Below are 20,690 nucleotides of genomic sequence, written 5' to 3'. Positions count from 1 at the left end.
TGTCGATCTCGATACCATTTAACTGTGCCATTCAAAAAGATCTACCGTCACTTCTGCATTCGTTAGCATCTAAAAAGTATTCCGCTGAAAATGCATCGATTTATTTTCGCCTGGCTTGTTAACCATTTGTAACTTTTATTGAAGTGTTATGAGTGGCGCATTTTGAGTAGAACGTACATACTTCTCTGGTTCCCATGTCAAAGCTTGCGTCTTTGATTACACTGTCTCAACTCACTAACATGTTGTGCAGGCAGAGTTACGAGAGAATTCTGAAATAGTGGTTTATTAAGTGAGAAACTAAGGAAAAGTAAAGTCAGTAGTTTATGAAAAAGCACATTCTCGGTACAAAACAACGTGTAAAGTCTTCAAAGATGTTCCAAAACGCATAGAATTTCTCGTTTCAGCAGCTGTCGACAGCCCTTAAAATTTACGTTGTTTGACCAGAATGAGATTTTCACTCTGCAGCGGAGTGTGCGCTGATATGAAACTTCCTGGCAGATTAAAACTGTGTGCCCGACCGAGACTGTAGGAGACGAGATACTGGCAGAAGTAAAGCTGGGAGGGCCGGCCGTGAGTCGTGCTTCGGTAGCTCAGTTGGTAGAGCACTTGCCCGCAGAAGGCAAAGGTCCCGAGTTCGAGTCTCGGTCGGGCACACAGTTTTAATCTGCCAGGAAGTTACATTGTTTGACCATAGACTGTAGTTACTGGAATAACTCGGCAGATAATGAAGTTTTACATAATAACAATACTCTCTTCTTTATGTGCCATCATTTGCCAAAATCTCAATGCGATATCTGAAACCGTTTATGAAATATGAGGAATGCTGTGATTATTTGACCCTGGCTTTGTTGTTGGCGTAGTGCGATCGCAAATGAGTGTGCTACGTCAGACCAGTTTTCTCAAGATTGGTGACAGATAGATACCTCTACTCAAGTCTAAGGAAAAATTAAAAGTGTTAGCTAAATTTCATACGCAACATATTATGTAATTTGCACCAAACGCAAAATCATAGCGACCTCTATTTTTCATTGCACGCTTTTCCGAATTTTTCGCAGTGTCTTCCTTTCACGTAAATATCACAATTACTGTGACCATGAACTAAATGATGAGCACATCATCATGAACCTAACTTATATAGCTACAAGTAAAGCAAAAATGAAATTTTTACAGAATACTTTCTGTAAAATGGTTTGAGAAAGATTGCACGGTGTGCGCTTCGATTCTGTCATCACCGACCGGGAGAAAGGTGGAAGACCTTATCGGCCTCCCCTTCCAAACAAACGAATGAACTCGGCCAGTGCTTTGGGCGAAAATTGGTCACTGCGCATCAGCCACCGTATCCTTCGCGAGCTGTGCTGCATGTCAAGGAGTTAACTAGAGCACTGACAGAAACGGTAACATGGACTACGTGTTCCTCATGAGCCACTGTCAGCTAAAGAGGGGCAGGGAAGAGACTTGTCATGTTCCGCAAAGGCAGACATTTACTGCCCTGAGAGAGAACAGAGCGAGGAGGCGGCAGTTAACATGCAGGTGCGAGATTCCACTTTGGTAGAATGTAAAAAAAAAAAAAAAAAAAAAAAAAAAAATCAGTATAGCGTACCAGGTGAAAGAGTATGAGGGATGGAACAAGACAAAAAGAGATCCTTTTAGTGTGAAGAAATGGGCGGGGTCACTAATGATGGTGGCAAGCTGACCTCCGAAGAATCGTCTCACAGAAAGCACTGGTGCACAGATCTTGCCGAACAGCAGAGACATGTATTTGATTGACAAAGTGTGAAGGATGTAGGAGGGGAAATGGCAACTTCCAGAAAATCTTCTGGGAGGAGTATGAGCTCCAGGTGATTAGCTGGCAGATTCATGACCCATGTAGTGGGAGATGATGTTTTTGTAATGGCCAATAGGATTCATGGCAAACATAGCCGCAACGTGTGCAGGAGGGAGTGTTAGATGGTGTGGAGGGGCTCTTTCCTATGGGGATCGATTGAGAGCACTTCCCTGTGGGGATCGATCAATGACACTTCCCTCCAGGGATCAACCGAGAGACTTCACTGGCCAAAGCCACAACGGAGAATCTGGTGGTTAGATTTTGAAAAGTGTTGCTTGTAGCACAAGGAGTGTGTGAAGGCGTTTCTCTGTGAACGGAGTTGTTTTTCTATTTACTCGAGTGTTCAAATTCAAATGGCTCTGAGCACTATGGGACTTAACATCTGAGGCCATCAGTCCCCTACAGCTTAGAACTACTTAAACTTAACTAACCTAAGAACATCACACACATCACTGCCCGAAGCAGGATTCGAACTTGCGACCGTAGCGGTCGCGCGGTTCCAGACTGAGGCTCCTAGAACCGCTCGGCCACAACGGCCGGCTACTCGAGTATCAATTTTTAGTTCTCAGTGGAGTCTGACACACAATGAAGTGCATCTTTACGAGAGAATACTTGAGTGAATTTCTGTTCCAGGGTAGTGAGTAAACAGAAACCTTGAGTTGTGTTCCGTCCTGTACGAAGGTGGTTTTAGCCATAGGAGTTTGCGGACGGCATATTGCATTCATTGTGAAGGCAGAGAATTGCAGGTATGTCTCATAAATTATCTGCATAGCGGCCAACACCCCAATGAGCTGATCGTGTACTTCAATAGGTGATACGCACACTGCAGTTCAACGGCTAGGGAAACACTCATAGTAAATGAGTTGAGTTCCGGTTGCTTGTCCGCTGAGTTTTTTTCTGAAAGCGCCCTTGAGGACGTAGGTCTTCTGTTTCTCACCATTAAACAGTGTCAGCCAACTTTATGCCTGTCTAATAACAGGGGGCGCAGTCTAACAAAAGTGAAACATACACTCCTGGAAATTGAAATAAGAACACCGTGAATTCATTGTCCCAGGAAGGGGAAACTTTATTGACACATTCCTGGGGTCAGATACATCACATGATCACACTGACAGAACCACAGGCACATAGACACAGGCAACAGAGCATGCACAATGTCGGCACTAGTACAGTGTATATCCACCTTTCGCAGCAACGCAGGCTGCTATTCTCCCATGGAGACGATCGTAGAGATGCTGGATGTAGTCCTGTGGAACGGCTTGCCATGCCATTTCCACCTGGCGCCTCAGTTGGACCAGCGTTCGTGCTGGACGTGCAGACCGCGTGAGACGACGCTTCATCCAGTCCCAAACATGCTCAATGGGGGACAGATCCGGAGATCTTGCTGGCCAGGGTAGTTGACTTACACCTTCTAGAGCACGTTGGGTGGCACGGGATACATGCGGACGTGCATTGTCCTGTTGGAACAGCAAGTTCCCTTGCCGGTCTAGGAATGGTAGAACGATGGGTTCGATGACGGTTTGGATGTACCGTGCACTATTCAGTGTCCCCTCGACGATCACCAGTGGTGTACGGCCAGTGTAGGAGATCGCTCCCCACACCATGATGCCGGGTGTTGGCCCTGTGTGCCTCGGTCGTATGCAGTCCTGATTGTGGCGCTCACCTGCACGGCGCCAAACACGCATACGACCATCATTGGCACCAAGGCAGAAGCGACTCTCATCGCTGAAGACGACACGTCTCCATTCGTCCCTCCATTCACGCCTGTCGCGACACCACTGGAGGCGGGCTGCACGATGTTGGGGCATGAGCGGAAGACGGCCTAACGGTGTGCGGGACCGTAGCCCAGCTTCATGGAGACGGTTGCGAATGGTCCTCGCCGATACCCCAGGAGCAACAGTGTCCCTAATTTGCTGGGAAGTGGCGGTGCGGTCCCCTACGGCACTGCGTAGGATCCTACGGTCTTGGCGTGCATCCGTGCATCGCTGCGGTCCGGTCCCAGGTCGACGGGCACGTGCACCTTCCGCCGACCACTGGCGACAACATCGATGTACTGTGGAGACCTCACGCCCCACGTGTTGAGCAATTCGTCGGTACGTCCACCCGACCTCCCGCATGCCCACTACACGCCCTCGCTCAAAGTCCGTCAACTGCACATACGGTTCACGTCCACGCTGTCGCGGCATGCTACCAGTGTTAAAGACTGCGATGGAGCTCCGTATGCCACGGCAAACTGGCTGACACTGACGGCGGCGGTGCACAAATGCTGCGCAGCTAGCGCCATTCGACGGCCAACACCGCGGTTCCTGGTGTGTCCGCTGTGCCGTGCGTGTGATCATTGCTTGTACAGCCCTCTCGCAGTGTCCGGAGCAAGTATGGTGGGTCTGACACACCGGTGTCAATGTGTTCTTTTTTCCATTTCCAGGAGTGTATATTCTGCCAATCTCGGAATTACATGCAAAATAGAATCCAACATCGTGTACTTCATATTTATACTGTTTTTGCACTCTACATGTTTTCTGAGTATAAGTCATTTACAGTAGTGGCAGCCGAGATTTCCGATTACGGAGCATGCCATCACAGAACGAGTGCCATAGCGCTCAGCCTGGCTGCCACATTACCTCTACCGCCACAGCACGCTGACCAACGCTTGGAAGGGGGAGAGTGGGATATGGCGAACGCTCCGCGTTTAAATGGCAGTGTAGTCACACTACATACGACTCGGTTTTCTATTTCATATTTCTCAACAACATAGATTACAAGCAAAACAAATTTACAGTAATCTTATTTTATTTTTGCCACGCAACATCTACATCTACATGAATATCTGCAAATCATACTTCAGTTCCTGGCAGAGGGTTCATAGAACCGTATTGACAATAATTCTCTATTATTCCAATCTCGAACAGCGCACGGAAAAACTAGCTCTGATTTCCTCTTATTTTATTATGATGATCGTTTCTCCCTATGTACGTTTGCGTCAACAAAATGTTTTCGCATTCTGAGGAGAAAATTGGTGACTGAAATTTCATGAGATTTCGCCGCAACGAAAAACGTCTTTGTTTTAATGATGATGCCCACCCCAAATCCTGTATTATGTCAGTGATACTCTCTCCCCTATTTCGCGATAATACAAAACGTGCTGCTCTTCTTTGAACTTTCTCGATGAGGTCCATTAATCCTATCTGATAAGGATCCCAGACCGCGCACCAGTACTCCGAAAGAGGACGGACAACAGCAGTGTAGCAGTCTCTTTAGCATATTTATTACATTTTCTACGTGTTCTGCCAATACAATGCAGTTTTTGGTTTGCCTTAACCATCAGATATCCCATGTGTTCTTTCCTCTTTAAGTTGTACGTAATTTTAATTCTTAGGTATTTAGTTGCATTTACGACCTCTAGATATGACTGATTTATCGTCTAACCGAAGTTTAACGCATTCCTTTTAGCACTCGTTTGGATGACCTCACACTTTTCGTTATTTAGGGTCAATTGCCAAATTTCGCACCAAGCAGACATCTTTTCTAAATCGTTTTGCAATCTGTTTTCTACTTCTGATGACTTTACTAGACTATAAACAACATCATCATCTGCAAAAAATCTGAGATGATTGGTCAGAGTGTCTCCTAAGTCATTTATAATGATAAGGAACAGCAGAGGGCCTATAACACTACCTTGGGGAACGCCAGAAATGACTTTCCATCAATTATTACTAACTGTACTAACTGTGACCTCTCTGACAGGAAATCACGAATCCGGTCACATAACTAAGACGATATTCCATAAGCACGGAATTTCACTACAAATCGCTTGTGTGGTACAGTGTCAAAAGCCTTCTGGAAATCTAGAAACACGGAATCAATTTGAAATCCCTTGTCAACAGCACTCAACACTTCGTGTGTGTAAAGAGCTAGCCAGTTGTGTTTCACAAGAATGATGTTTTCTAAATCCGTGTTGACTGTGTGTCGATAGACCGTTCTCTTCGAACACAATATATGCTGCAAGATCCTGCTCCATATCGACGTTAATGATGTGGGCTTGTAGTTTAGTGGATTACTCGTACTACACTTCATGAATCTGGTGTGCCTTGTGCAGCTTTCCAGTCTTTAGGTACGGATCTTTCATCGAGCGAGCGGTTGTATGTTATTGTTAAGTATAGAGCAGTTGCATAGCCTACTTTGAAAGGAAATTAAATGGTATACTGTCTGGACCGGCAGACTTGCTTATATTAAGTGATTTAAGTTGCTTCACTACTCCAAGGATATCTACTGCTAAGTTACTCATGCTAGCAGCTGTTCTTGATTCGAACATTGAAGACATAATATAATTTTTACCTAGTGCAAATAGTGAGCATACAGACAGATGCAGACAATTTCACAGATTGTCATATTTAAGTTGCCATGTAATCATGACTTATTCAATTTCATAATCGAAAAAAGTTATTTCACACAAATATGTCGATCGGAATGTTGCAGCACATTAGCAGCATTAACCAACGTACTTTGCAGTAATATATGATGTCTCCACACTCTCCGATGAGTTCTATCGAAAGCTGTTGCAACTGACAATGGAATAATTCAGAAATTTTGCTACTCATACCACCAATTTCTTTGCGTGCTGTATACCTGCAAATTTATGACAAAGTGCTTCCCGATCTACTGGAAAATCAGTCGCGTCTGTCGATCGCTGTAATTTTTTCCTGTTTCAGTGTCAACGAAATCTTTAAGTGTTTTTTTTTCTGTGTCATATTGTCATACAGTTGCAATTTATTCCACTGAATAATAGATATTGAGAATTCTCATCTCCCTCTTTTGTCGTTCTCATTCATTTTTAAAGGCTTGTGGTGATAGATAGCTAGACTGTATCTTTTTGTGCAGATATCCACTGGGCATGCGAACAAATAGCGAAACTGAAGAGAGTTGTGCCGACCGAAAAATGCCGCTAAATTAAATGTCGCGCTCCACCGAGAACTTCCGGGAAGGAACGAGGAGAACCGAGGCAGGCTCGCACATCCTGCACGCGCAGCTTGGCACGTCGTGGACGGCTGTGGTTTACAATATAGAGCTGTGATTCATTCTAGTAGCAGCCCGATAGAATGACTGATGTGCTGAACGGAAATGAAGTATAACCACAACACGATACTTCATTTTATGCAAGTCCCTAGGTGTAGGTGGGCAATGACACGGTTATTTTAAACGTTTGTAGGCGTGTGATTTCGATTACGGACACAACATTAGACAAGCACACATACACACGTTATACACTGAAGAGCAAAAGAAACTGCTACACTTGCCTAATATCGAGCACGCAGAAGTGCCGCAACATGACGTGGCATGGTTCAAAATAGCTCTGAGCACTAAGGGACTTAACTTATGAGGTCATCAGTCCCCAAGAAGTTAGAACTACTTAAACCTAGCTAACCTAAGGACATCACACACATCCCTGCCCGAGGCAGGAGTCGAACCTGCGACCGTAGCGGTCGCGCGATTCCAGACTGTAGCGCCTAGAACCGCTCGGCCACTCCGGCCGGCGACGTGGCAGGCACTCGGCTAACATCTGAAGTAGTGCTGGAGGGAACTGACACCAAGAATCCTGCAGGGCTGTCCGTAAATCGGTAAGAGTACGAGGAGTGAAGATCTCTTTTGAACAGCACGTTGCAAGGCACCCACATATGCTCAACAACGTTCATGTCTGCGGAGTGTGGTGGCCATCGGAAGTGTTTAAACTCAGAAGAGTGTTCATGGAGCCACTCTGTAGCAATTCTGGGCGTGTGAGATGTCGCATTGTCCTGCTGGAATTGTCCAAGTCCGTCGGAATGTACAATGGACATGAACAGATGCGAGTGATCAGACAGGATGCTTACGCACGTGTCACCTGTCAGAGTCGTATCTAGACGTATCAGGGGTCCCATATCACTCCAAATGCACACGCTCCACACCATTTCAGAGCCTCCACCAGCTTTATAGTCCCCTGCAGACATGCAGGGTGTAAGATCCTGCCCGGTCGTGTAATATTGGATCCCTCGGAAGCTGTTTCCTCAGATAGGTATACAACATTCAAGCAAATCTTGTTAATGAAGTTTATCACAGAAAATTAAATTGAGAATACTTTGCCTTTTTACTAGAGGTGTCGCAAGCAGTTAGCGACGTGCAAATAATGAATGTCCTTCGATACATACAATTTCCATGCAGGCAATTAGTATAGATAACAAGTCACGGCTAAAACGTTTGGATCACGACTCGTCTTCTAGTGCGGCTCTTCTAGTGCGGCCGAGCTGGAGCGGCGCTTATATTCTCATCGTATAGGGGCCGCTCCTGTCGTGTTGCGGTCCTGGTCAGCGTAGTATTAGCTGATCTCGTCTCACAGCCTTCTCTGCTGTTACGTTCAAGGCCGATGTGCCGGCGCTTGATGTTACGCCGAACACGGGATCCATGGATTCATGAGGTTGTCTCCATACCCGCACACGTCCATCCACTCGATACAATTTGAAACGAGACTCGTCCGACCAGCCAACATGTTTCCAGTCATCAACAGTCCAATGTCGCGTTGAAGGACCCAAGCGAAGCGTAAAGCTTTGTGTTGTGCTGTCGTCAAGGATACACGAGTGGGCCGTCGGCTCCGAAAACCCGTATCGATTATGCGTTGTTGAATGGTTCGTGGACTGACACTTGTTGATGGCCCAGTATTGACATCTTGGAGCAATTTGCGGGAGGGTTGCACTTCAGTCACGTTGAACGATTCTCTTCAGTCGTCATTGGTCCCTTTCTTGCAGGATCTTTTTCCGGCCGCTGCCATGTCACAGATTTGACGTTTTACCGGATTCCTGATTTTCACGGTACACTCGTGAAACGGTCGTACGGGAAATTCCCTCTTCATGGCTACCTTGGAGGTGCTGTGTCTCATAGCTCGTGCGCCGACTATAGCACCACGTTCAAACTCACTTGAATCATGATAACCTGCCACTGTAGCAGCAGTAATCGATCTAACAATTGCGCCAGACATTTGTTCTCTTATAGGCGGATCCATGGACTGTGCGGCTGGTCCCTGCGGAGGTTCGAGTCCTCCCTCGGGCATGGGTGTGTGTGTTTGTCATTAGGATAATTTAGGTTAATTAGTGTGTAAGCTTAGGGACTGATGACCTTACCAGTTAAGTCCCATAAGATTCCACACACATTTCTTCTAGGCGTTGCCGGCCGCAGAGCCCTATTCTGCCTGTTAACATACCCCTGTATTTGAATACGCGTGCTTATACCAGTTTCTTGGTGCTTCAGTGTATAATAAATACCGCACGTGGGTTTACAACTTTACTGCATCCAATGATCTAGGATATCTGCTTGACAGAACTTCGAAATTAAAGGCGTATGAAATCGATGCAAATGGTTCAAATGGCACTGAGCACTATGGGACATAACATCTGAGGTTATCAGTCCCATAGAACTTAGAACTACTTAAACCTAACTAACATAAGGACATCACATACTTCCATGGCCGAGGCAGGATTCGAACCTGGGACCATGGCTGTCGCGCGGTTCCGGACTGAAGCGCCTAGAACCCCTCGGCCATACCGGCCGACGAAATCGATTCGTTTCGTTGATCACCACACGAGAGAAAGAAAATGGCGTAGTGAGTGGCCGACAGCGACAGAGCATCCACACGAGGAGGGGTGGCCGGGCAGCGGTAACAGGAGCCAGGCACTCACCTGGTGCAGGGGGCGTCGGGTTTCCTGTGTGTGGCCCGGCGCTGCGCTGCGACGTGGCCGTGCTGTGCCTACTCCCGTCACATCCAATTAGAGGCGCCGCCTAGCAGGAATGTGGCTGTCTCGCCTCGCACCGACCGAGATACCTGAGTTTTTCGATCTTTCCCACCGCAGTTCACTTGCACACCGATGTGCTACGACTTTAGGACCTCTGCCCACCGCGGTACTGAATACTGCTTGCTGGTTTCGCGCGCAAGCAGTGCGGTAACGCAAGTACGAGGAGTGTTCAATAAGTCATGCAACGCATTTTGTTCTTGGTCAATTTCGGTTGAAAAAATGCGGACTTTGTTGTGGAAAATTGTGGAAAATCCCGGCTTCAGCCCCTACAGCTTCGTGAAGTTCGTATTGGTGGCAGCGCTATACGTAGCGTTCGAAATGTAACGGAGGTGCGTTTCAAGAAGAAAGCTGTCATTTAGTTTTTTTTTTTTGTCCAGAAACCAGAGCATCGCAGATATTCATAGACTCTTGCAGAACGTCTACGGAGACCTGGCAGTGAACAGAAGCACGGTTCCTTGAGGCGTCTGTCATCACCGCAACATGGTCACGCAAACTTGTCCGATCTGTTGCTTGCTGGCCAACTGCACACAGCTGTGACTCCTGCAGTGCTCGAACGTGCGGACACTCTCATTCGTGGTGATCGCCGGATCGTAATGAGGTACCTCGCTGCTAAACTGGACATCTCTGTTGATAGTGCTGACGCACTCGTCCACCAATTGGGGTATTCAGAGGTGTGTGCCCGTTGGGTACCCCGCCGCATACCCGAAGACCCTAAAGAGCAACGAAGGACGATCTGTGCGGAACTGCTTGCGTTTTACGAGGGTGATTTGTTTCTTTTAATATATGTCAGGGTGCTGATAACCTTGACGTTTAGCTCCCGTAAACTTGAAACACACACACACACACACACACACACACACACACACACACACACACACACACGTTCGTGAGAACTTTTGTCGAACATTGTCATATGCGATGAAACGTGAGTTCACCACTTTGAACTGGACACGGCAGTCCATGGAGTGGAGACACCCAACCTTTAATCCCAAGAGAAAGTTCACAGCTGCACCCTCAGCCGGTGAAGTCGTACAAACTGTCTTCTGAGGCTCTAAAGGGGTTGTTCTATTTGACATCCTCTCTCATGATGCGACAATGAACCAGGAAGTGCATTGTGCTATCCTGAGGAAACTGAAGAAACGACTTCTGCGTGTTCATGACCACAAAAATGCAAACGAATTTCTTATCCTTGACTGTCCAAGGCTTCGCGGAAGTCCACCACCCCAGAGGAGCTCATAAAACTTCATTGAACTATTCTTTCTGATCCTCCCTATAGCCGGAATCTTACACCTTCCGACTTCCTTCTGTTTGGCCCAATGAAAGATGCATTTCATGAGAAGCAGCACATGGATGACGGGGTTTTTCTTGATGCAACAACACGTTGGCTCTGACATCGGCCTGTAGAGTGATACCATGAGTCGGCCGCTGTGGCCGAGCGGTTCTAGGCGCTTCAGTCCGGAACCACGCAGGTGCTACGGTCGCAGGTTCGAATCCTGTTTCGGTCATGGACTTGTGTGATGTCCTTAGGTTAGTTAGGTTTAAGTAGTTTTAAGTCTAGGGGACTGATGACCTCAGATGTTAAGTCCCGTAGTGCTCACAGCCATTTTTGGTACCATGAGGGCATGCAGGGAGGTGGCACAAGGCTGTCGCAGAGAACGCAGATTATGTTGAAAAATATGGTTTCGTAATCAGAAAAAGTGGGGAATAATATGGTGTATTGGGATCCTAAATAAAACGAACTAGAAAAAATCTGTTCCATTACTTATTGAACGCTTCTCGAGCCAGAGACGAATGGCGAATCATTATGTCGACAATACGAGCCACAAATGGGGAAACCCAGCAGTTAATTTGTAAAAAAAGAGGTTCCGGTACTGTGATTTCCCCTCCCCGACAAGCGATATTTTTTAAATTTATTCTTCTTGAAACGTTGTTTCCTGAGCACTTTAAATGTGTGAATACAATATTTGTTTTACATCGCTTCAATCGCAGCAAAAGTTCTATCGTACCACGTTCCAAAGTTTTAGGTTCTGATTTTTTTTTCGTTAGAGATACCGGTACGGCGTACAGGTGCGTACTCACGAATCAGGCACTGGAGAAAGCCATGCTATAAACGGTTTTGACGAAGAGCGAATGTTTTATGACTCGATAACTAGGGACGAGTGTCATGTGAAACTGGTCGACTGCTCGTGTGCTCCTGGCGTGAGCATGTACGGAATGTTTTCAATCAAACTTTCACGGCTTACAACAGCATCGCTTCTGCTGTCACTGCTCCAGTGGACTGAATTCGGAAGAAAATTCGTCACGCCATAGTGAGACAGCGAATACTACAATAAGATATAAGTTTGATGTTAAAACCAAAAACTAGTGACATCAACCTTGTCTCCAAAAATGGCTCTGAGCACTATGGGACTCAACTGCTGTGGTCATTAGTCCCCTAGAACTTAGAACTACTTAAACCCAACTAACTTAAGGACATCACACACGTCCATGCCTCGTATCACTAGCAGTCGAGATGACAGGCATCTTATCCGCATGGATGTAACGGATCGTGCAGTCACGTCTCGATCCCTGAGTCAGCAGGGGCGTTTACAAGACAACAACCATCTGCACGAATAGTTCGATGACGTTTGCAGCAGCATGGACTATCAGCTCGGAGACGATGACTGCAGTTACCCTTGACGCTGCATCACGAACAGGAGCGCCTGCGATGGTGTACTCAACGACGAACCTGGGTGCACGTATGGCAAAACGTTATTTTTTCGGATGAATCCAGGTTCTGTTTACAGCATCATGACGGTCGCATCCTTGTTTGGCGTCATCGCGGTGAACACACATTGGAAGCGTGTATTCGTCATTGACGGCACTTTGAACAGTGGACGTTACATTTCAGATGTGTTACGACCCGTGGCTCTATCCTTCATTCGATCCTTGCGAAACCCTACATTTCAGTGGGATAATGCAGGACCGCATGTTGCAGGTCCTGTACGGGCCTTTTTGGATACAGAAAATGTTCGACTGCTACCCTGGCAAGCACATTCTCCAGATCTCTCACCAATTGAAAACGTCTGGTCAATGGTAGCCGAGCAACTGGCTCGTCACAATACGCCACTCACTACTCTTGATGAACTGTGGTATCGTGTTGAAGCTGCATGGGCAGCTGTACCTGTACACGCCATCCAAGCTCTGTTTGACTCAGTGCCCAGGCGTTTCAAGGCAGTTATTACGGTCAGAGGTGGTTGTTCTGGGTACTGATATCTCAGGATCTATGCACCCAAATTGCGTAAAAATGTAATCACATGTCAGTTGTAGTATAATATATTTGTCCAATGAATACCCGTTTATCATCTGCATTTCTTCTTGGTGTAGCAATTTTAATGGCCAGTAGTGTAGTAACACATCGGTAGATTATTAACTTTATCTTGGAGTATAAAAGTTTGTCATCTTCTGCTGAAAATGCTAACTTAAGGTGTCGCTCAGTGGAAACAACATGGCACTTCTAAGAAATAACTTACCGAACCATCGTTTTAACATCTGAACATCTTAATATATAACAGTATAGGTAAGAAACGACTTTGGTGCCGTTTCAGCTATCCACTTCTAACTACTTGTCAGATTCATCCAAATATTATAGTGGTCTCTAACAGTACAAAACGCTGTACAGGTTCGTCAGAAGTGCGAAGAGTCTTCGAACGTGGACTAGTCATTGGACGACATTTGAGAAATAAATTCGTCAGGTAAACTTCAACGCTTCTGAAGCCGCCCAGCTCGACTGGTGATGATGATATTGTGAAGTGGAAATGCGAAGGAACAACTAGAGCTAAACCAGTACCAGACAGATCTCGTGTACTGATGAACAGAGACCATGGAGGACTGTGGAGGGTGGTCCTAAAAAACCGCATAAAATCAGCGATGAAGTCAATCATGAGTTCCAAAGTGGTATCAGGGATGCAGCTCGCGCAGTGACTGTGATTAGGAAAGAAAGGAATAGTAACTCCTCGTAAGCTACTCATTTCTGTAGTCAGTGCTAACAGACGCTTGAGATAGTGCAAAAAGCTACGCACTAGACAGTGGATGACTGGAAACAAGTGATTTGTAGTGATGAATCATGCTATATTAGAAGTGACAATCCGATGGAAGCGATTGGATTAGGCGAATGCCTGGAGAATGTTACCTGACATCATGTTTAATGTCAACAGTGAAGTGCAGAAGAGTTGGTGTTAAGGTAAGTGGGTGTTTTTCGCGGTTAGGGTGTGATTCCTTTATTGCGGTTAAAGAAAAGGCCAAATGTGGACCAATATGGACACATTTTACAGGACTGTGTGCAGGAGAGGACCAGTTCGGAGACTGTGAATATTTGTATCAGCATGACAGTCATATAGCACCATCCGTATGGCAATGGTCTGGGGACAATAAGAATCCTGACATGGACTGATCCGCTTAGAGTTCCGACCTGAACCCAGTGGATCACCTTTGCCACCCACTTAATTCTGAATTGCAGAATGGTCATATAGATGTAAATGTACTTAGTATGTCGACTTCGTTGCAGTCCCCAGTGACGATCATCACTACCTTTTCTGGTTTCGACTCATGAGAACGAATGGCCTGCCATTCCTCCACAGACGTTCAGACACCTCATTGAGTGTCCCCAGCAGGGTTGAAGCCATCATAAAGGCGAAGGTTGGAGACACCCCGTACTAAGGCGCACCAACAGGTTTTCGGATACTTTTCGTCAGGTACTATAAATAATATTTTACAGGTTGCAATACACATAAAGAAAATGTCCGTATCCATTAGAAAATTGCAACTTTATACGAGTATTAAGAAAGTATGCATAGTATACAGGTAAAACATTATTTATAAACAGGTCAAAACTACGAGTAACTTTAAGTGTAGTGTAGGTGTTACAAGGGGCATTGTCCTTGTAACAGATACACTTCCTTTTTTGCAATGCAGAACTTTTCTCACTGTTTTCTCTTCTTTTTTTCTTTGTTCACAAAGTTAGTCCAAAAGAATATATGTTAATTATTGTTTTACCCTATCTAAAAGGTGGTAAGAAGAAACCGTTTCTAGAAAATATGTTCATACGTGGCTGAAAAGCAGCGAGAATTTTTCACCTTGCTCTCGTAGTGGCTAGAATGGCCCTTTAGACTGCACAAGCCGTAGGTTCTTTGTCCCCGTCCGGCGTCGAACCCTCTGCCGGCCTTGAACCGCGCTCGGCCTGCAGCGCCGGCACGCCGAATCTAGCGGCACGACGGCGAGCCGGCCCAGACCTTACATAACTCGCGGACGGAACGAGTTTCACGCCCGGCCGCGCCATTTCCGTCCGGAGCCGGCGATGAAATTGCTCCGTGCCACCCTCGTCGAGAGATGATGGCGCCCGCCGCGGTACCCATTTCGCGGTCTTACGGGATTATCCAGCGGAAACGGATTTCCTCAGAACCCGTCACGGTCGCGTACGACGTCCACGTGATACCTCTCCTACCCTGCTTCGGTGCCGTCAGGCACGACGGAGTAAACGAACGGCACTCTGCCCACCGTCGGGGCATATTACGTCCATGACAACAACCAAACGATTCATATTAGCGATTGCCACATAATTGCAATGAAATGAATACCCCTAGCTGCATATAGGCGTTGATATAATTCAACGGGGACAGCTGAAAATGTGTGCTCCGACCGGGACTCGAACCCGGGATCTCCTGCTTACATGGCAGTTGCTCTATCCATCTCAGCCAGCATGAACACAGAGGATAATGCGACTGCAGGGACTTATCTCTGGTACGCCTCCCGTGAGACCCACATTCCCAACTTATCGCCCCGCACTATATTCATAGCGCCCCTGCCCATTATAATCCTTACTCTCTGCTTTTTGCATTAACTATGTATGTATATAGTAAAGGCTCACCGGCCATTTGACCATCTTCTTCTGTGCGGATACGGGAACTGGCAAAAATCTGCGAATAATGAGTATAACGGGAAGGGGCACTATGAATATAATGCGGGACAATAAGTTGGGAATGTGGGTCTCACGGGAGGCGTACCAGAGATAAGTCCCTGCATACGCACTATCATCTGTGTTCACGGTGGCTGAGCTGGATAGAGCGTCTACCACGTAATATATATATATATATATATATATATATATATATATATATATATATTCAAATAAGAGTATTTTTATAAACAGTATTGATACTAGTGTCTAGTCAGTGGAGGAAGATAGTAGTTACATCTTTTGATTTCTGTTCTGCCCAAAAACTTGAAAAGTTTTAGTTCTTGAATTTTGCGGAGATTAATTGGACAGCTATAGGACTTTAATCAATCGGAGCTTCCGATACGTCTTCATCAACGCCAGAATGCATGCACTTCAACTGACGTGCAGTAAGCGAGACAAATTAAGCGAAGTATTGTTCCGCGAGTTTACTCAGAAGAGTTTATTTGTGGACTCGGATTAATTCTCCGCTCTGCAACTCTAAATCAGCCCAAATAAGAGTGGCCAGTTCACTCTCACCCCCAAAGCATGGTTAAACTTCTCATCCAGACTCTATATTTCTAGTTTTCCGAAAAGCATTTGATACGGCATCGCACTGCTGATTGCTAACGAAGGCACTAGCATACGGAGTAGGTTCCCAGGTGTGCGAGTGGCTCGAAGACTTCTTACGTAATAGAACCCACTATGTTGTCCTCGTTGGGGAGTGTTCATCACAGATGAATGAATGTACCTAGGGAAGTTTGATAGGACCGCTATTATTTTCTATATTCGTAAATAACCTGGTGGACAAGACGGGCAGAATTCTGTAGTTGTTTTCTGACGATGCTGTGGTATACGAGGATGTGTCGAAGATGAATGACTATAAAATGATACAAGACAACTTAGCCAAGATTTCTTGTTGGTGAGATGAATGACAGTTAGCTCTAAATGTAGAATTGTGTATCTTCATGCGGATGAGTAGGAAAAACAAATCCTTAATGTTCCCATACAGCAATAGTAGCAATAGCAATAGTAGAGACACCTCGTTTAAATATCTGGGCGTAGCGCTGCAAAGTGGAACGAAATGAAACGGGAATGTGAGGATTGTCGTAGGGGAGGCAAATAATATAGTGATGTTGGGAGATACAGGAAGTATTTAGAGGTGTAGAAAAGTGATCTTTCCAATATTGTGAGTTCTGAGTGAGTGAAATTTAGACTGAGTGTCCCTGCTGAGAATGCTATGTACGACTTCATACACAACCATAGGGTAGAGGTGGGCTGTCGCATAGGAAAGCTGGAGAGGAGCAGAAATGATTAGCGATCAAGTTAACCCAACATGCAGAAGATCTACTTAAGTATTTCTCCAAGCATACAAAGATTCATTAGAAATAATACAGGAAGAAATAAGTCCAGCTATTACAGCAGCAACAACGTGGGGCTCTCTGAACTATGCATGAACAATGATGGCGTAGCGAAGGGACTTCAAAATAAGCGAGTGCGTCAGTGGCTGCCTCCAGCTGTCCAACAGAGAGCACTCGCAGTCCAGAGTTGCTAGAGGCGTTGTTCAGCCGGCGTTCACCACTCGGTCCGCCAGAAACTGACCACCATCGGCGCATGACGGAAAATTACAATTCCGTTGCCACCTTCGCGACGCCTTTGGGTTGGTATTGATACAGGATAACACATCCCCCCCTCCCCCTCCCAAAACTGCTTCACCATCGTCGTGTAATGTAGATGAGCAAACAACCACAGCGGGGAGAGCATGACGCAGGTCGTAATGAGGAGATGGTACCCGAAACTGTGGCAGGTGCAGAGCTCCTGCCTGCGTCCCAGCATATGCCCTGAGCCTGCCTGGAACACCAGGTGAAAAACTGGACAGAGGGCACGCACCCACGTCCAGAGATTGAGCAGCAAAGAAAGATGGGGACGTTTCGATGTCTGCAGAGGGACGAGACCCGAGATGATACTTCGGACAGCCCATTTGGAACAGGGACCATCCACAGATGATCTTAGGTGTCAAGACGCCGGCGATCGTGAAAGGGCGTCGGCGTCGATTTCCACCAGCTCTGGGATTGGTACCAACGGCGTGGGCCCATGGGAGCCAGTCGCAGCGAGGGCTGCTTCGTCCAGGCAATCATGGGATCTGAAAGCACAAAGCCAACGACAGGACCAAGAAATTCATGTGGACGAATTTGATTCTGGTGGCATCTCACCAATCCTCTCGCTGGCTTGTCGATGGCTTGTCGCGTGGCTGGGAGCGATAGAAGACAAGAAGGGCAACAGAGCTCGATCTTGTGTATGGGAGGCACAAAGTTTGTTCATCTTATCGTTAAATGTTCGTACAGAGCACTCAACTTCGCAGTCGGATTGCAGGTGGAATAGTGCACTCATGACTTAGTTGACGCCGGAGGTGGTGCAAACCTGTTCACACTCGGTGGCAATGAATTGAGGTCCATTCTCAGTCACTCTTACTTCAGGAAACCGCTCGAGGCAAAAGATCCACGACAAGGCCTTAATTGTGGATGGCAATCTCAAAAATCTGAAGCGACCCAGATGTGTATTAATGACAAAGACTTGTTGCGCCTGCTCATCCTGAGGCATTTGGAAATGAGCGTCGCGCAAATCAGTTTTGAAAAACTAAAGACCGACACCCAATTTATGCATAAATTCTTCCGGGTGCGAAGAGGGGTAACTGTCAATGTACGGCCGAGGATACACAGTTTTCTTAAAACCTGCGCAACGGGAGTCTACCGGACGGCTTCTTTAGAATAATAGAAGGGGTCGCCCACTGACTGGCAGTGAAGTGTGCTACAACCCCACTATGTTGCAAAGCAGTAAATTCATGAGCCACATGTTCTCGAAGAGCCTGAGGGACACGACGAGCTCTAACAAAACGTTGCTGTGCATTGTCCTTCATTGTGGCATGGGTAAACAAAATTACTGGCTTCGTCTAAGCTCTCAGAAAAGGAATCCTGAAATTCTGCACATACCAAAACTCTCCCAAGGGTCAAAGGAAGAAACAGAACTTAAATTTTTCGTGAATGCTTAACCCAAACAAATCAGAAGAGCCTAGACCAAAAATACGAGGGTTATTCTGAAAGGAAGGAACGATCGGTCGCGAAATGGAAACCACAGTCAAAATCCGATGAAATTTTGCACAGGTGTGTTGGGGCAGTGTCTCTAGTATGTCCGTCGATCGCTTTACGTCGTTCTTCTTAGTTCTGAGCACACAGGAAGCCCATAAAGATACCTAGAGTGATAGTGGTGTGTCGTGTGACTAGGGCCTCCGTCGGATAGACCGCGGGTGCAAGTCTTTCGATTGGACGCCACTTCGGCGACTTGAGCGTCGATGAGGATGAAATGATGATTAGGACAACACAACACCCAGTCCCGGAGCGGAGAAATCTCCGACCCAGCTGGGAATCGAACCCGGGCCATTAGGACTGACATTCTGTCGCGCTAACCACTCAGCTACCGGGGGCGGACAGAACAATAGTGTCTCCCGCAAAGTACGAGAGCCTGGTGACAATTTTCGCCTGAAGCTATGCAGCCAACATTACATAACTATCGTGCGTTTTCTTCTTCAAGACAATTGTTAGCCGCATTCTGCAGGGGCAATGAAGACGCTTCTACATCGTTTTCAATTGGAAATGTTTTATTACCCACAATACAGCCCGTAATTGTCTCCCTCCGAGTTTCATCTGTGCTCACATGAACCGCTGGCTATGGAGACTACATTTTGACAGGCAACGAGCTGTAGGCCAGCGTAGAGAATTGGCGGAAAGCACTGGCGGCTGTCTTCTATAACCAGGGTATTGGAAAGTTGGTACAACGCTACGACAAACGTCTAAGTCGCATCGGCGACTATGGAGATAAGTAGCTGGAAGTTGTAGCTAATTTTTGCCAATAAAACAGTTTTGATTTTCACTGTGGTTTCCATTTCGCTGCCTATCGTTCCTTACTTTCCGAATAGCCCTCGTATTAGCACTGCCTTAGGAGGAAAGCGCTGTAAATGTCACTGTCTTCATCCAGTTTCGGAAAGTTGCAGGAAGGCTACAAGTGGCCAAGACAGGAATATCCTGGCCATTATACGCCGTTAGCGTATGGCGCGGTGTGCACAACTTAAGTTTGCCAAGCAATTCGTAAGTGCTACAGCTGCGCAAAGTCACTGAAGCTCCAGTGTTAAGCTGCAGATGGACTGATTGTCCAGGAATTGTAACAGACACAAATTTTTTTTTTCTCACGTATCACTGCAGACGAGTTGGCAGCCTTTCCTGAACGCATATTAAACTGTTGTTTTGCACTAACGATACTGTGGGGCTTTGAAAACACATTACGCACTGTTTGTGGCTTAGACTTGTGTGAAGGAGTTGCAGAGGTGCGTGCGTAATGCTTCTGTAAGCACACAGGCTGTGTATGTCCCCGTTTGCCACAAAAAAAAAGGAAGTCGCTGCACGCGAGGGGCAAGGTCGGCGATCATGTGCCGCGTTACAGTGGGCGCACAGCTTCACGCCTTGTGCCGACCGAGACACGTGTTTGCGTGAGCGCTGTGGCTGTGGCCGGCAGAAAGTCGCTGTTTGCGAGCCGACTGGGAGGCTCGCTTGCTATGTCTGTCTGACAAAGAAACAGGCGCTGCCTCAAAATTGTCTGCTGCTCTTTCACACGAATCTTGATAGTCTAGGAACTGCAGAACCTGTTGCAAGGAAGGAGCCGGGTATTTGAGAATCTGTTCCTGAATTCGACAGCCGGCTACATTGCGTGTGACGGCATCACGAATCGTTGCTTCACGGTAGTGTTTGCCTGAGTCACATTTGAATTTACATTCTGTAGTAACGTCTTGCAGTTCAGTCGCCCCCTGACGGCATGTGTGTCCTTGTTATTAAGCAACCTAAAGAACTTGCAATGGGCGGCCGCCACTTCTAACCTATACTTATAATACTTGGTAAGCGCCTGCAATAAGTCCACATATCTTACTGCTGATGGCCGGGTGTGTGAAGTAACTTGGCGCACAAGCTAGATATAGTCACTCCCGCTGTTGCCGGGAAATAAGAATGTTTGTCAGTCTTCCTTCGTCTTATCA

At 46.5% G+C, this 20,690-nt stretch overlaps 1 non-coding gene across 1 annotated transcript; it reads left to right on the top strand.

Annotated features, from left to right (window-relative positions):
- The first annotated feature begins 578 nt into the window (after positions 1-578).
- On the top strand, positions 579-653 carry Trnal-cag (transfer RNA leucine (anticodon CAG)). The gene has a single exon. It is a non-coding gene; the product is annotated as a tRNA-Leu (tRNA).
- Positions 654-20,690: the final 20,037 nt, after the last annotated feature.

The sequence above is a fragment of the Schistocerca nitens genome, chromosome 4 (assembly GCF_023898315.1).
Source record: "Schistocerca nitens isolate TAMUIC-IGC-003100 chromosome 4, iqSchNite1.1, whole genome shotgun sequence".
NCBI lineage: Eukaryota > Metazoa > Arthropoda > Insecta > Orthoptera > Acrididae > Schistocerca > Schistocerca nitens.
Note: the sequence above shows the minus strand (reverse complement) of the source record. Positions and strands in the feature narration are given on the sequence as shown.